Source organism: Cnephaeus nilssonii, assembly GCF_951640355.1.
Source record: "Cnephaeus nilssonii genome assembly, chromosome: 11".
Classification (NCBI taxonomy): domain Eukaryota; kingdom Metazoa; phylum Chordata; class Mammalia; order Chiroptera; family Vespertilionidae; genus Cnephaeus; species Cnephaeus nilssonii.
The window spans coordinates 64,780,812-64,798,230 of NC_137082.1; positions in this window are offsets into that span (position 1 = coordinate 64,780,812).

Genomic DNA, 17,419 nt, shown 5'->3' on the forward strand with positions numbered 1-17,419 from the left:
CTGACCAGTGTTTCTCTCTCTCTCTCTCTCTTGAAAAAAAAAAATATCCTCAGGTAAGGACAATAAAATAAAATAAAATAAAAAACTTAATGGTTGGACAGAGCAGGAGCCCCCTGGACAAAGGTTCAGCTCTTTAAACGATGATTCTATTTAGTCTTTGTAACTCCTCTCCTACTGGGCCCATTTTAGAGATGGGGGAACAGAGGCATGGAGAGGTCACGTGCTCAGGATCACTCAGCTGGCAGGAGGTAGTTCCAACCCAAGGCTGTAAGAATTTGTTCCAATAACAAGGTAGTAGGAATTTGGGAGGTGTCTGCCTTGAGAAGGCGGTGAGAGCCTGGAAGGGGGTGTAGGGAAAGGACCTAGAGAGAGGCCCCCCCACAAGGTGGAGGTGGAAACTTTTAGGGGAAGAGGTGGGGCATGTGGGCACCAAGCAATTCCCAGGGCAGAAAACGGCTGAAGCACAGCTCGGGCAGTGGTGCCTGGCTGTCACCTGTCCAGTGTCTTCTGTCACTTGGTCCTTATTGTTTCACACCCACACATCTGGAAGAGCCTGCTGCACCCTGGCTTGGAGATATCAAGGAACAAATGTCACGGCTCTGGAGGTCCAGGCAATGACCCGCAGCCTAGTGGGCACAAGCCTGGAGTTGAGCCAAGCGTGCCAGCCCTCTGTGGGGAGGGTGGCGCTGGCTCAGAGGCGCAGAGCAAAGCGTCCTAAATAAGAGAGGAGTCTGCCTCATACCTTCCCACCACCAAGCGGCTGACGCTCAGGCTGGGATGGCGCATCCCAATGCCAGGGGCCCAGGCTCCTCCGCTGCTGGCCACTACCCCTTCCGCTGATGATCCGTAGCCACATACAGACTCCAGCCCTATGGCAAGGGGAAGGGGGAAGGAGGGTGTGGCCCCACGCTGCCAGGCCACCACACAGAAGGAGCCACCATTACTGTGAGAAAATGAGTCTGGGCGTGAGGTTCGTGGCCGGGTTTGTGTCTCTCCGCCAGTGGACCTGGGCCCCCAGACCCCTGGAGCCCGGTCCCACCTCTAACTGGCTGCAGAGATCAGAGCAAGGCCCCACATTCCACGGGGCTGCTTTCTCCCTTGCACCAAAAGTTTAACCAAAGCAGCCCCCGAGTGGAGGACTCTGGACCTCCCTCCTCAGAGGTGGTGGAGACAGCCTGGGGAAGGAAAGGTGAACTCAGGCTACATGGAACTCCCTCAACTGTGCAGTGAGGCAATGCATCCCTGGCCATTGGCACCGCCCCAGGGCTCAGCTTTCTTGGAAAAGCTGCTGTGAACTGCTGGCTGACACAGTACTAACTATATTAAGTGCTTAGCCCCAAACAAGACATGGAGCTAAGGGCTCACAGGAGTGCTTACTGGCTCCAGGCACTATTTTAGGTGCTTTATGACTCTCACCTCCTTAAACCACACAATTTCTCTGTGATGGGCACACTTTTGTGCTCACCACGGGGATAGGGAATCCATAAAACAAAGAACCAACCACTACGAAAAAGGAGCACTCAGAGAACAAGAAAGAATTCTTGAGAACTTAATCCTTAATAATCTTCAGGAAAACCCAAACCAAGACTGAATAGCAGAACCAAACCAAAATGACAGGTGGAAATCATAAGAGAAAAATTTCACAATGTCTACTGGGAGGAACTGAATTCACATTCAGAAATGAAGACAGGTCAAAATCACCTCCTAAGCTTGGGCGGGGGGGTGTCCATCAGTGACAGGGAGTTAATGAGTCACTCCTGCCTGGTTAAAGTCCTCAAAGTTGAACACGTGTTTTCAGGCCCACCTGGAGCCGAACGTTTCCATCCCTTTCCCCAGGGTGCCTATCCTGTGAGTTAGGGGGTCGCTGGCATCACTTGGCTCTGAGCAAACCACAAGGAACCAGGGTGGGTGGGAAGTCATGATCCAGGGCAGGCTTCACATGTAAGGGGTCCATGCAGCGGTCCTGGACTTACCAGCACCCCAGCCTGACACTAGCCATTTGCCAGATTCAGGGAGGAATTCCTTGTTGTTTAAAAACACAGTAAGGAAAACAACAGCCCAAGTGGGAAAAAGACACAAACAGAGCATGGGTATGGCCAATGCGTGCACAGAGAAAGGCTCACCCTCACCGCGGATCAAAGAAATACAAGTTAAAACAAGATGGCCTTTTCATCCAGTTGACAAGAATATTTAATGTTAAGGCATTGTTGGAAAGTGGTTCAATGGGCACATTTCCAGAAGGCAGCCTTGTAATACATCCGTTGCTTTGGAGTTGGTAAGTCTGCTTTTAGAAGCCAATCACAAAGAAATGGTCAGATTTACATACAAATGTGTCCTTCCCAACATTACTTAGAACTGAGAAAAAATAGAAACCAATGGATGTCCAACAAAAGGAAAACTGATGATGAACTATGTCCCAAATGTGCAGTGGAATATCATTTATCTATTTAAATCAGCTTTTTAAGAGACTACTTGATGAAAGTTAAAGCGAAAAAAAAGTAGGTGCAAAACTTTATGTAGAAATTGTTCTCAGATGATTATGCAAAGAAAATATGTATTCATAGAAAAATTAGAAAGATGTAGAAGTTTTTATATTGATTTTTTTAAATATGTACTTTGAGTGATGGGATCACAACTGATCTCTTTTTTTAGCGTTAAATTTTTCACTTTTTCAGATTTCCTACAATGAATGAATATTTCTTTAAGAACTAGAAAAAATATGATTTTGTTATATGTCTGTTTTGATTGTGCAACTTAGTATGTTATTTTTGAAATAGTTTTTATTAAGTAAACTAGAGGCCTGGTGCATGAAATTCATGCACTCAGGGGGGTCCCTCAGCCCAGCCTGTGCCCTCTCATAGTCTGGGAGCCCTCGGGGGATGTCTGACTGATGCTTAGGCGGAGTGGGCCTAAGCTGTCAGTCAGACATCCTTAGCGCTGCAAGGGAGGCCAGAGAGGCTCCTACGGCCACCGCTGCTGCGCTCGCCAGCCGTGAGCCCAGCTTCTGGCTGAGCAGTGCTCCCCCTGTGGGAGCTCACTGACCACCAGGGGGCAGCACCTGCATTGAGAGTATGCCCCCAGTGGTCAGTGCGCATCATAGAGACCAGTCATTCCGCCATTCGGTTGATTTGCATATTAGCCTCTTATTATATAGGATGTTCCTACTGCACACAATATCAGAACAAACAGACAAGTATAATAAAGAAAAATCTCATTTATAATTACATCACAGTTAACATTTTCTTGCTATCTTACAAAAAAGGAAACATATTGTTTGTGCTTTTTTTAAACAAAAATTGTGTCTAAAATCACATAAAATTTACCATCTTAAGCATTTCAGTGTACAGCTCAATAGTGTTAAGTATATTCACATTGTTGTGCAACCATCACCACTATTTCCAAAACTTTTCATCTTGCCAAACAGAAACCCTATGCCCATTAAACACTAACTCCCCATTCCCTGCAAACCACCATCCTACTGTCTTTATGAGTTTGACTCCTCCAGGGACCTTAGATGAGTGAAATAATACAATATTTGTCCTCTGTAACCGGCTGATTTCAAATGTCCTCAAGGTTCATCCATGCTGCAACACGAGTCAGAATTTCCTTCCTTTGAAAGGCTGAATCACATTCCGTGGCATGGATAGACCACATTTTGTTTATCTATTCACCAATCGATAGACATGGGGTGCTTCTGGAGCCTTTTTGAAACAGAAGAATGCACTGTGACTTTTTTCTATGCCAATAATAATAGATTGATAGCAGCCATTGTTAGAAGTTGCCTAGTGTTCCACAGAGGGACCCGCGCCATAATCTATTTAGCAAATCCATTCTCGAAAGGCATTTACTTCGTTTCCAACTTTTCACTGTCGTATAAAAGCTGCAATAAACTGCCCCAGTGCACACATCTTTGTATACCTACCCTACTCTTCTGAAAGATAAATTTGAAAAGTGAGATTTCTGATTCAAGGGTGTTTTAGATTTATCGTTTGTAACCAACTCATCCTTCAGAAATTAGATCAACTTAGATCCCTGCCGTCAGTCTATCCTAATCCCCATTTCACATATCCTCGTCAGCACTGGGGATTGTCACTTTATGAAAAGTGACTTGTCAGTTTTTTCCAGTGTGACAGGTTAAAAAAAAAAGTGCCATTGTTTTAATTTTGTCTCTTGGCTTACTGATGCAGTTGAATGTGTCTATATGCTTATTTATATTTTACTGGCGGTTGTTTCCTTTGTGGAGTGCCTGTTTATAACATCTGCCTGGTGTAGCAATGCTGACCTTCTCCTTACTGATGCGTATGAACCGCTGCAGAGGAAGGAGACTTGAACTTTGGGCATCATATACGTGGCCAACCACGTTTTTGAGTTGCAGGATTCATATATATTTATGCATATAATCCAAATGCAGTTATGGATTCTGTCTTCAGTGTCATGTTTAGAAAATTCCCCCCTTTCAGGGTTATCTATGGATTTAGTCACATTTTCATGCTGTTGCCTAGTAACACATCACCTTCTAGAATTGTCATGGTTCAGTGTTAGTACCCTCTCTAGTCCAGCTGGAACTTATTCTGATGGGTGTATGCTGAGATGAGGACCTTGCCTACGCCTAAAAGTCAAGGCCAGGCCAGCCCTGGATGCCTGTCCTTCCCTTCATGTTCTTCCCCCCTTATCACTTCCTCCTAAAATGCATTGGCCTTTTACACGACCCCCACCTGCAAGAAGAGAGAAGCTCTCCTGCTCTGAAGGCCGAGCCCTACCGCACAGCCTTTCCCAGATGCATTTGCTGTTCAGAAGATGATGCGGGAGAGGCTACCAGGTGAGGGGGCCCAGACGGTGGCATTTTGGGCACTGCCACCATCCCACATACTGGACAAGCCATCGTGGGACAAGGAGCATCTCCTCCCACTGGCCAGCCAGCATGCATGCACTCTGCCCGTGGTTTGGGATGGGTGATTATCAGTGTCAATTGCACGTCAGTCTTTCAGCATGCGGACTGCACAGCACGTGGCCTCATTCCGTCCTCACAGTAGGTATTACTACCTTGATTTCTCAGCTGAGATGCCGAGCTGCAAAGAGGGATGAGTCTGAGGACAGCTCACAAGCAGCAGAGGCAGGAGGAGGCTCTCCTGGCGCACAGCTCAGAGCTGTCTGCTAGTGAACAGACCTGTCGCCTGCAGCAGGGAGCTGGAGGGAGCGTTGGCTGTCAGGTTAGGCAGAGTTGGATCCTACAAGCTGTCAGGGCTGACAGGGGTGGAGGAACCGGGAGGGCACACACAGGGCACAGGGCTGGCCAGGGCCCTCAGCTGTCCCTGCCTGAACCCACTCCTCTGAGTCCCAGCCCCCACCCAGGGTTACCAAGGGTGGAAGGCATCCTGGGAAAGTTCTTCCCTGAAATCAATCTGTTCCCAGCAACAGAGTTCATTCATTCATTCATTCATTCACTCACTCAGCAGGCGTTTATTGAGCACTTAACTGCGTGCCAGATACTGGTCTGGGGATACAGCCTTTAACATGCGAAGTGAGGACCTACCTTCTGGGAGCTATTACTGCAGGGGGGGGATAAGCAAGGAGACAAGAGTGACCATGATTACTAAGTGCTAGGAATAGTTAGTCCTCTTCATCTAGCCACTCTTTGTGTCCTCTTAGAGATTCTAATAAAACAATGTCCCGGGAAAGACAAGAGGAAGATGGAGGGAAGCTGCTTCAGGGAAACCACCCAGGGAGGGCCTCTCTGAGAAGGTGATGTTGGAGTCGGAAGGGAAGAGTAGAGGGAATCTACCCAGGATCTGGGAATAGCAGATGCAATGATTTCAAAGTGGGAAAGAGCCAGGATGTTGGAGTCCCTGTCAGGAGGCTAAGCTGTGAGCGAGATGGATATGGGGGTAAGGTGGGAGCCATAAAGAGGGCCAAGGGGAGGCCAAGGATTCCGGCCCACAGTGAGAGATCTCCTCCGACTCAACCACACAGCCCTCTAGCCCAGGCTCTGGCCGTAAGCACTGATGCTCTCCATTCCCTGCCCCCTTCTAATCTGCTCTAGTGTCCTTGGGAGGAGGGGGGCGGGGAGAGGGGGAGAGAAAGGGAAGAAATGCAACCCATCAATTAACCTCCTGATCAGCTAAGGAATGTAACTGACAATGTAACCAACACTATTGTAGATGGTAAAGAGATTTTTGTTTGTATTCTCAGAGCAACGGGAGTCCACTGAAGTGTTTAGGCAATAGAGAGGCTGTTCTGCTATTGTATGCAAAAAAGGGCTGTGGGGCACATCAGTCAGCCAGCATCCCAGAGGGACAAGACAATGCACTCAAATGGGCGGAAAAATGAATAAAGACAGGGCTCTTGACAGGGGCAGGGCAGGTGAAGGGCCGTGCAGCTCCCAGTTACTCCCAGGCCTGGCTGTGCCCTGCCCTACACCCCTCCCCTGAGCACAATGGGGTGGGGGAGGTGGCGGTGGGCCAGAAGTAGCTGGGGACTGCAGTGGGGAGGTGGGGTGCCAACAGCAATACCAGAACCTTGGTGAGAGTAGGGTCCTCCTCCCCACCTCTCTCTGCTCCCACCACCCACTGCCTGCCTGCCAGAGCCTCCTATCGGTCAAACCAGACCCAGAGTGAGACTCAAGGGGCCTCCAGAACACAGCAGGGGCCACAGGAGGGGGTGGCAAGTGGAGATGTAAATGGCCTGGATCATATGGATGGCAGAGGCTGGGAACTAGCCAGTGGCTTGGAATGTGGGCAAGAAAAAGGTTTTGTTTCCTCCACAGAAGCTCTTTGAGAAGAAAAAAAAGTATACACACACACACAGAGTGACCAGATTATTATGATCTCTGAACGCATAATAATCTGGCCACTCAGTGTATATCCTATATAATAAAAGGCTAATATGCAAATTGTCCCCTCCACCAGGAGTTCAACCAGCAGGCAGGCCGGCCAACTGCCCATGTCCCCTCCCCCTGGCCAGGCTGGCTGGACCCCACCCATGCACTAATTCTAATACACACACACACACACACACACACACACACACACACACACGCACACACACGCACACACACACACACTGAGTGGCCAGATTATAATACGTTCAGAGATCATAATAATCTGGCCACTCTGTATATATATGCAAAGCTGTGGTGAAGAAAGAAACAAGATGGGGTGAGGTGGAGATAACAGGTTCCAAGGGGCCAACCCATGCTCCAACACAGATGTGTGGGCAGGGATGACATTCACAATACCTACACGTTGGAGCAGCGCTGGCGGTGTGAGGTGCCCCCTCCTCCCGTTACTGGATCCAGAGCTGGGCCCAGAGCAGTGGGGTGGCTGGGCATAGGGGCCTTGGCTGGGGCGAACTCTTTATCCGGACTTGAATATTTTCCCAGCTGGTCCATCTGTGCCAGGGCGTCCTGGGTGTGTCATCTTCCAGGTGTGTTACATGGGATTATGTTGGAATATTCTGAGGATAAGACAGAAAACAGAGGCAGAGCTCAGCCTGGGGTGGATGGAAGAAGACAGGTGACGCCTCCCCCACCCCATTGTGCTCAGGGGAGGGGTGCGGGGCAGGGCACAGCCAGGCCTGGGTGATGCGCTTTCTGACAGTCATTGGCCAGATCTCTTTATTGCTACCCGCCAACGCCAAGGTGTAACCCAGAAGGGGGTCCTGGAATCCACTTAGTAAAGTGCAATCAGCATTGTTAAAAACAAAAATCAAAGAAACGGAAAGGAAAGAAACTCCCAGAGTTCATAGCAGACGGCAAGGTGAGTACTGTTCTGTGAAACCTTCCTTTCAGGCTCGCACTAGAGTCAGACGATGGATTCCTTACCTTGGGTTACAGACAAGAGAATTGGGGAGTCACTGCATTTGCAGGCAAGTGCCCTCGCTTCTCTTCTCCACCTGCATATCACACCCCAGATGGCCAGGTCCCCAGCCTGTCTGGTCTCCGTCCCCTGGGACCTGGGCAGACTCTCCCCCTCTCTGCCTTTTTCCTCCTCTGGCTCAATGCTTCATCTTTGCCTGTTTTTGCTTCCATTTTACTGAAAATGACACTGAAGTCCAGAGATGGAGCATGGCCTGTCCAGGGCCACCTAAAAGGACCGCCAAGCCCTCTGCACTGCCTGAGCACACAGGCGAGGTGCCCAGGGACGCCTCAGTGGACAGAGTCGGAGGGAGGGAGGAGCAGTAGGAAGGGAGGGAAACTCTTGGGGAACTGAGAGCAGATCAGAGCCTGGAGAGGACCTACCTGACTCCTTGGGCTTTGGGACCCTGAGGATCAGAGTAAAAGGGCAAGGAAGGGCATCAAGCAGACACCAAGGACTACCAAGGCTCTATTCTGGGTGCTGGGCAGAGGGCAGCGAGCAAAACCAACACAGCCCCTGCTCTCAACATTTAGATAAATAACTGCCAGGAAGGGAACTTCTTGTAACGTGAATGAAGAAATCGGTCGGAGATAAGGAGAGGCAGTGGGAGGCATAGCGAGACTGGGATGTTAAGACAGGCATGTGAGTGGAGGCCCGAAGGATGATAGCGCTTAGCCAGGCTGAGAGGCCCAGGAGAGCATCCCTGGCTGAGAGCCAGGCACGTGCAAAGGCCCTGAGGTGAGACAGACGAAGAGAAGGCCAGTGTGGCCAGAGCGCAGTCTGCCAAGGAGCCGGTGCAGGTGGTGCAGTGTGGGTCAGCAGGTGGGGGGAGGGGGAGAATTTCTTCCCCTCTCTGCCACTGAATCACTTACTCAGCACACGCTCGTGTGCTGATACTGTACAATGGCCCGGGACAGGCCTTTCCCAAGTGCCGTCATCAGTGTTTGTGGCCTTTATTCCACGGTTTTGCCAGCGACTTCCAAATTTCTATCTCCTGCAGGATTGCTCTCTAAGTCCCAGTCTTTTCTTTCAGCCACCTGTCCGCTATCTCCATGTGGGTGCCCCTCAGACACAACCAAACCTCAGTCATTCCCCTAATAGTTGTGGAGCCCAGGGCACCCTTATCTCCGCACCCCAGCGCATCCAGAGCTGTGGGCCTCGCTCAAACGTGCATGACCCCCAGGGCTAAGTACAAGCTCTGTACACAGCAACGTCTGCCCCTGCAAACAGCACCCCGCCTCTCCCAGGCCTGAGGGAGCACACTCATGGCACAGGTCCCTTGGGGAGGGTCAGGCCTGGGAACAGGCTCCCAGTTGTCTGGGCAGGGAACTAACTCTGAGGCCCAGAAACCTGAGAAGTCGCCCACACACTCCCTCTTTTGGCCCGGCAGTGGCCTAGTGGCCTGTTGCCTAGTCCAGCAGATGCTCTTCCTGCCTCTCACTTCCACGGTTCCTGGGGCCCGGTCCACGTCACCCCTCTCTCATCCTAGGACAAAGCAGCACCTCTTCCCACATCTACTCCTGTCCACTTCAACCCGGCCGGTTTTGGGAAATTTTAATTAGATGAAGTCTTCCCACTTAACCCGTTCCCCCTTGCACTTGGAACCACATGAAGAGTCCAACCCCTGTGGCCACACCACAACCCAACCCTGCTCTCAGCTCCAGCTCACTGGCCACGGTGCATGCAGCGCAGCCGCCACCCCACAGCTCCTCCTGTCCAGATGTGGGGACGGCCCGCTCCTTCCTCCCCGAGGCAGCCAGCCTGTGACTCACGTTGGTCCGCAGACAGGGCCATCATGGCACTGTGCTGCCCTGAGCCTGGCCTTGCAGCTTCCTCTCACACCGCTGCTCCGCTGCGTGGGACAGGCTCAGGCTAGCTCTGGGGAGCAGACACAGGCCTCTCAGTCAAGACCTCCAGGGGTCCCCACCTCCAGCCCACCTGCCAGCCGACCTCAGACGTGCCAGTGCATTCAGTTGGGCCCAGCCTGAGACCCACTTGGCAGAACAAAGACCAAATTGCGGATCCACAGAACTGTGAGCAAACCCGTGGTCATTGTTTGAACACTCCATGTTGGAGTGGTCTCTCTCAGTGCGAAAGCTGACACCGGTGCAGTTCCTCAAGCTGGCCAAGGCCTTCCCAACCTCTGGGCCTCCACGCAGGCTTTGCCCACCTACCCAGCTTCACCCTGATCACGCCAGCCCAGCTCCATCTCAGCTTCACTCCTCAAACACCTCTGCCAAAAGGCCTCGCTGCCTTCCTCTGTGTAAGCCTCCTGTTGTCCCTCCTCACCCCTCTGTTCCTTTGTGGCCCCATCGTCCCTGCCACTGCACACCCCTCGTACCTTCCTCCTCTCGTCCTTGCCCTCTCCAGGCCCATGCTGGACTGTGGGAGGTGAAGGAAGGGACTCCCCGCCCCTCCCCCCCAATGCCTCCCATTTCCTCCACAGTCAGGGCGAGGCCAGCAGCCCAGACAGGGCCTCCTGTCCTGTCCTTTCTCACTCGCTGTTTTTCATTCCTTCATCAGATTAACCTCCCTCTCCCCTGTTGGGCTATAACTCCACATGGACAGAGACCATCTCACACCCCCAGCTCCTTCCTCATTCCTGGCACAGAACAGGAGCTGAATAAACATCTGCTGAGTGAATAAACGACTGAACAAATGACCTAGATCTGAGTCCTCCACATGGGAATGCATCGGTGAGCTGGAGTCCTGCTGCGTGACAAGCAGGCCCCAGGGGCCTGGCAGTGAGAGCACTTCCAGAGCCCAGCACTCTCCCCCACCTGCTCTGGGCCCTCCCAGGTGCTCAGCCCTCACAAGCTTCTTCGCCTCAGGGCCTATACCCAGAGAGTCCCTCACAATGTATCTAGGACTAGGCCACTTTTCACTCCGTACACTGCTCCTTCCCTGCCCCCCAGTCAGGACCCTCCTTCTCCTGGACCATTGCCATAGCCTCACGAAGGCCACCTGAGAAGTTTTATGACACAGCACTGTCTAAAAAGCAGGGCGCAGAGAAGTATGGCTAGGATGATCCGTTAGTGAAAGGATGCAGGTCCAGCTGCAACGCTGAGAGTTCTGAAGAGACTGCGGGCAGGACACGGTGGCTGGTGAAGGGAGACACTTGTGGCCAACCTCATTTGTTTAACTGGGACGTTAACACCCACAAAGTATTAGTGCCCTTCCTGTCTATCTTTTTAAAAGCAGAAATTTGAAGTGTCTATGAGTCCATGGGTGGGCGTGGAGTTGGTTCATACCGGGGTTGAGTGAGGTGTTATTGTTATTGGCTGAAGAGGTGCTGTGATTAGAGTTAGACTACTGGGGTTCGGGTTTAGGAATGGCATTTGCACAAAAAGGCCCAGCAGATGGGAGTAAAGGCGCCTTGGATTAGTGTTTGGGGAGGATGGGGTTCAACATGTGAGCCTGAATCAAGATTCAAAATAAATTCAGATTCTGATGGAGCCAAGGCTAGGAAGGGCTGGGGTGGGGTTGGAATTTGAGATAGGATGTAGCTTTCCCAATAAAGTTGGAAATCAGGCCGAGGGCGTGTGCCTCTGGCCAAAGGAACTGCTTAGGCTTTGAGACCTCCCCATCCTTAACCCCAACACCCCAACATCTCCCTGCAGCCTCGGAAATATGGCTGCCTCAGCGTCCGCAGCCGCACAGGAGCCGCGGAGGACTCCTGACCCCACGTCCCCCCAACCCCACCGCTGGAGCCCGCGAGCAGAGCCAAGGTCGTGGAAATGCTGTTTGCAGGTCTCGCTTTGACGTGCACTCGCTGCGCAGCGTCTTTTCAACTTGATTACAAGCCTGCGTCACCGGGGAACCTTTCACCGCTGCCTGGGACAAAAGGTTCCTCTTTTTAAAGTCCACTTTGGTCAGAAACGGCATTCACCAGGGCCCAGTACTCAAACTGGTGCAGGGCGACACCCCGTGGTGGATTCAAACAGCGCACACACCCGTTCCCCCATTCCTCACTCGCTCACCGACTCTACCCACACCTATAACCTGCCCGTCATACATCATCTATGCATAACATCCATTCACCGTCCGTGGCAGGCCCGCCATCCATTCACCACATATAACTCAGCCATTCACACACTTCCTCTCCACCCAGTTACCCATCCACTCATCCCTCCACTGGAATTCCCATCCTTTCAGGTAAATATTGATCTTTCTAGTCACTATCCGTTCACCATCCACTACCCCTTGACTCATTTGACTAATATCCATGAAGCACTTTGTGTGTGCTAGACCCTCCACAAAGCACTGGGGTCAAGGGGTCACGGGACAGTTCCTGTCCTTACGGGACCCACAGGGCCGCAGAGGAGACACCCCCACAGAGGCCCTTGTGAAATGGCCACAGCACTCACAGAACACTAAGAGGACGTATCGCCCAGACTTGGGGGCCAAGGACGGCCAAGTGAGCAAACCATTTCTAGGCTGAGATTTAAAAGGGGCTGGGACGAGCCAGGCAAAGAGGAGGGAGGAGGCCAGAGGCCAGTCCCCTCGGAGTTCACCTCAGCGTGGACTCTGAGCAGAAGGTGTGAGGAGCCAAAGGGGAGAGAGGCCAGGCCCACGAGGCCTGGTCAGCCCCTCCGACGTGCCCCGGGTACCTGTGCCGCAGAAGTGTCTTCTACTTTTAAACCATTTTATTTTTTACAGAAAGAATACATTTCTACAACTTCCTTGTCCCAAACAGAGACCAGCAGGGGAAAAAGAAGAACCCACAGGCCTACCACACAGAGCTAACACTGCGGTGTAGGTGCACATATGGGGACCTCCTGTGCATCCACAGGCAGCCCGTGCCGTGCGCCTCCGTGCTAGATGGCAGGGTGGCAATGGGCAAGGCCGCAGCCCTGCCTCGGGTCCCACCGATGCCCCGCTGGGAAGGTGTTTTGAAAGGGAGAGCTATGGGTATAGAGGTGCCATTGGGGACCAACCCATCGTCCATTCGAATCACCCCATCTCCTCCTTAACACAACTGATGGTGTCCAGTCACCTGCCCTTGTCCCTGGGGCCATGCGCCCCGAGGCAAGCTCTCCCACAGCCTTCCCATCTCCATGCCTGGGTTGGTTGGGGGGGGGGGGGGGCGCGCATAAACAACATGTTTGCTAGGCAAACATGACAAGCAGTGCTCTGGGGAGGCTCTCATTATCTGCGGTGATATTGCCTTATCATTTAAGTCACTTCCTGTGGAACTTGGTGTCTTGCATCAAAATGCACCCTCAATGATGTTAGGAACTGTTGTTGAGAAGTTCCTTATCCTGGGCTCCTGAAGCTAAGTGACACCCTCCCATGGGGCACAGTCCTGAGGTGACACCCTGTCACTTCACCCTTCTGTCACCGTGGAAGGCATGTCCTTCCCCTCATACCTGGGCCCTACCCTGGCCTCCTCCGCACCGAGGTCCATCCATCTTGCCCTCTTCCTCCCCCTCGTCCTCCCTCCCTCCCTCCTGCTGTCCCTCCCTCCCTCCCTCCCTCCCTCCCTCCCTCCTCTGTCTCTTGTTTCTCTATGCCCTGAAGCATAGTCTAGTCTCAGCCCCTCTTCCTGGCTGACCACAGTGCCATAACATCCTGGGACCCCCACCCCACCCACCTCCAAGCCTGTGGAGCCCAGTCACTGGAGCACCACCACTGATGCAAGGCTAATGCAACTTTCCCACCCAGTGTGCTGTACCCCTCAAGCCTCGCCATCTGACCCCTGGGCCATGGCATTGGGTCTGGCTTTGATGACCTAGTCTCCACACTGTGGGTCAGTGCCAGTCTCACCCTTAAGGGGCAAGACAGGGCCTTGGCCAAGACCCTCATGTGTCGTCTTTCTCATCACTCATCCACACCCTCCCCACCCCCAGTACTTCCTGAAACTTCTCTCACCCACCTGCTAACAGTCTTCTATTTGGCAAATCTAATGAATACATTTCAATCTCTTAGCCACTGGAGAGCATTTCTTCTTTTTAGTGTATTTATTGAGCTATAATTCACACACCAAAAATCTTACCCATTTAATATGCATTGTGTAAAGAGTTGTGCCAACATCACCATAACCTAATTTTAAATATATTTTTATTGATTTCAGAGAGAGGAAGGGAGAGGGAGAGATAGAAACATCAATGATGAAAGAGAATCATTGATTGGCTGCCTCCTGCATGCCCCACATTGGGAATCGAGCCCACAACCTGGGCACGTGCCCTGACCGGGAATCGAACTATGACCTCCTGGTTCATAGGTTGAGGCTCAACCACTGGGCCATGCTGACTGGGTATAATAATCTAATTTTAGATACTTTCATCGCCCAAAACCATGGTCAGCAAACTGCGGCTCGCAAGCCACATGCGGCTCTTTGGCCCCTTGAGTGTGGCTCTTCCACAAAATACCACGGCCTGGGCAAGTCTATTTTGAAGAAGTGGCATTAGAAGAAGTTTAAGTTTAAAACATTTAGCTCTCAAAAGAAATTTCAATCATCGTACTGTTGATATTTGGCTCTGTTGACTAATGAGTTTGCCGACCACTGGCCCAAAGGAAAAACCTACATATCCCTTAACTGTCACCACCACCTTATCCCAAACATCACTCGACCCCCAGCCCCTGGCAACCACTAATGTGCTTTCTGTCTTCATGGATTTGCTTATTCTGGACATTTCATATAAATGAGAATCAAAGATATGGGGTCTTTTATGACTTTCTTCTTTCACTTAGTGTTTTCAAGGTTCATCTGTGGTATGGTGTTTATCAGGACTTCATTTCTTTTTATTGCCAAATAATATTACATTGTATGGGCATGCCATCTTTTGTTTATCCACTCGTCCATTTATGGAAATTTCAGTTGTTTCTACTTCTTGGCTATTGTGAAGAATGCTGCTATGAATATTCATGTACAAGTTTTTGTGTGGACACATGTTTCATCTTTCTTGGATACATACCTAGGAGTGAAATTGCTGGGTCACATGGTAACTCGATGTTTAACTTGGTGAGGACCTGCCAGACTGTTTTCCAAAGCGACTGCACCATTTTACATTCTCACCAGCTGTGCATGAGGATTCCAGTTTCTCCACACCCTCACCAACTAGTTACATCTTTTTTTATGATAGCCATTCTAGTGGGTATGAAGTGGTACCTCCTTGTGGTTTTGACTTGCATTTCCCTAAAGTTAGTGAAGTTGGGCATCTTTCATGTGCTTACCAGCCACTTGTGTACCTTCTTTGGAAAACATGTACTCAGCTTTGTGTATCTACTCAGCTTCTTTGCCAAGTAAAAAAGAAGGAAATCTTGCCATTTGTGACATGGATGGACCTGAGGGCTAAGTGAAATAAGTCACATAGAGAAAGATAAAAACTGTACGATCTCACTTATGTGTGAAACCTAAAACAAAACAAAAAAACTCATCGATGCAGAGAAAAGTTGTCTGAGGTAGGAGTTGGGAGAGAAGCAAAATGGATAAAGAGGTTCAAAAGGTACAAAATTCTAGTTATAAAATAAATAGGTCCTGGGGTGAAATGTACAGGATGGTGACTCTAGTTAACAACCCCTCAGACCATAATATAATATTAGCAGGCAAGCATTATTGGAGGCCCAATAGATGCCAGGCTCTGTGTTAACCACGCCAGGTCCCTCCCAGGTCATTACTGATATTTCCACTGTATAGATGAGGAAAGTGAGGCCCAGAGCACTTAAATAACTTGCCCAAAGTCACATAGCCAGTGAGGGACAGAGCTGGGATTTGGCCCCAGTCCGGTCTGATGCCACTGCCCCTCCTCTTAGCCGTCATGCTCTCCCGCCTGTCTTCTGAGTATCAGTCAGTCTTCGGTCTGGAAAACAGGAGGACACATTTCCTAGATGGTTTTCTTTCTAACCTTCTAAATAACTCACAGCCAAACCAAAGACAGAAACACACTGACCAGAGAACGTGTCTTATTGTGAACTACGCCATTGGACTTCTTGGGCTTTTTTCCAAGTATATGCATAATTGTCTTTTAATAATTATATAAAATTATAGAGCAATTCCTGGTGAGAGGCAGTGTGTGTCTGGTTGAGAGCAAAGATGAACTCCCCTGCCAGCGACTCCCGTCTCTGGCACCCCTGGCTCTGCTGGGCACATCTGTCAACCTCACAGTGACTCAGTCTCCTCCCTCGTGTGAAGGCGATGGTAGTAACAGGACCTACTGCCCTGGGTGGTCTGCGTTAAATGGGCTCCAGCACAGAGAACAGTGCCTGGCACACAGAAAGACCATGGAAGGGCTCATGGGAAATTCACAATGGTCCATAAACGTCCTGGTGATAACCATGAATTGGAAGTATGCCTTGCTTTTCTCTCTCTGGGTTATCCCTTTTCCAGATTCCTAAAAGTCTCATCAGAATTTCTGGTGCTTGAGACAAATCATTTCAAAACTTTTTGCTTTCCTACCTCAGTCACTAGTTAACAAAGTACTTGGTGAATTCTAACTAAAAAAAATAAATAAATCTAACTTTAGTTCACAGCTTCCTGTGCTGCTCGTCTGTGACAGTTAGAAGGGAGGTGAGACTAGACACAGTCAGGGGCTAGATCACCGAGGACTTTGGGTGACAATGTAAGGAGCCTCTATCCTGGGGGTTGGAGGAGACACTTGTCTCTTTAGGGTATATTAACACTGGCTGCTGTAATAAACACTCCCCCACGCACATATGCACGCACATGCACGCGCACAAATCACATATGTGGCTTAACACAATAAAACTTCCTTCCTCCCTGTACAAAGCCCATTGTGGCTGCTGTCACTGCCAGTGGGATGCTGTCCTCCAGTGCTGATTCAGGCATCCCCACTCCTCCCACCTCCAGGAGCCCCTCCACACTCCCACCCTGGCTCTCCCTCCTCACCCCACCCTGTGGCCCACAGGTCCCACCCTGCGACCCGTCTCCCCACCCACACCACCTGCCATTGGGCAGAGCGAGGAGAGGCCAGCATTCTCACTGGCACCACATTACTAGCCTGCAGACTACTCCAGAGACCCCTAAATGTCCTTAAAAAGACAGAAGCCTGTGTCCCCAACTCCAAAGAGCCTTTATCTATCCATAAATCCCCTAGATGCATAGGGAAAATCTGGTGACCATGGTCAGAACTCAAGGAGAGGTCTGGCTGCTTTTTGGGGACCTGGGCCCAAAGTTTCTGGGAAAGAAATAGGACCCTAGTGCAGTGGTTCCCAACGTGGGGCACATGCCCCACAGGGGCAATTTGATTTTTAAGGGGGGCAATTAGAGAATGAGTTATTAACAGCGAATATTTTTCATTTCTTATGATTCTGGGGGCTTCATATACAGTATATAAATATATATTGTGACATATTTATGCATTTCAGTTCTGTTATGTTTTGAAACTTTATTTGCTATTTTTTATATCACTTCATATTATTTTTTTAAACAATTTCTTAGTGATTTCTTCCTCAGTACTTCAACTGTCCTTTCGTTCTTTTATTTTTCTCTTTCATGGATGCCATGTTCTTTGGAAGCTTGTTTAGTCCAAGTTAATGGCCTTTTAGGCTTCCTCCACGTGAATAGGAATTCACTTTTTGAATAATAAGAATTATATGCCACAGGA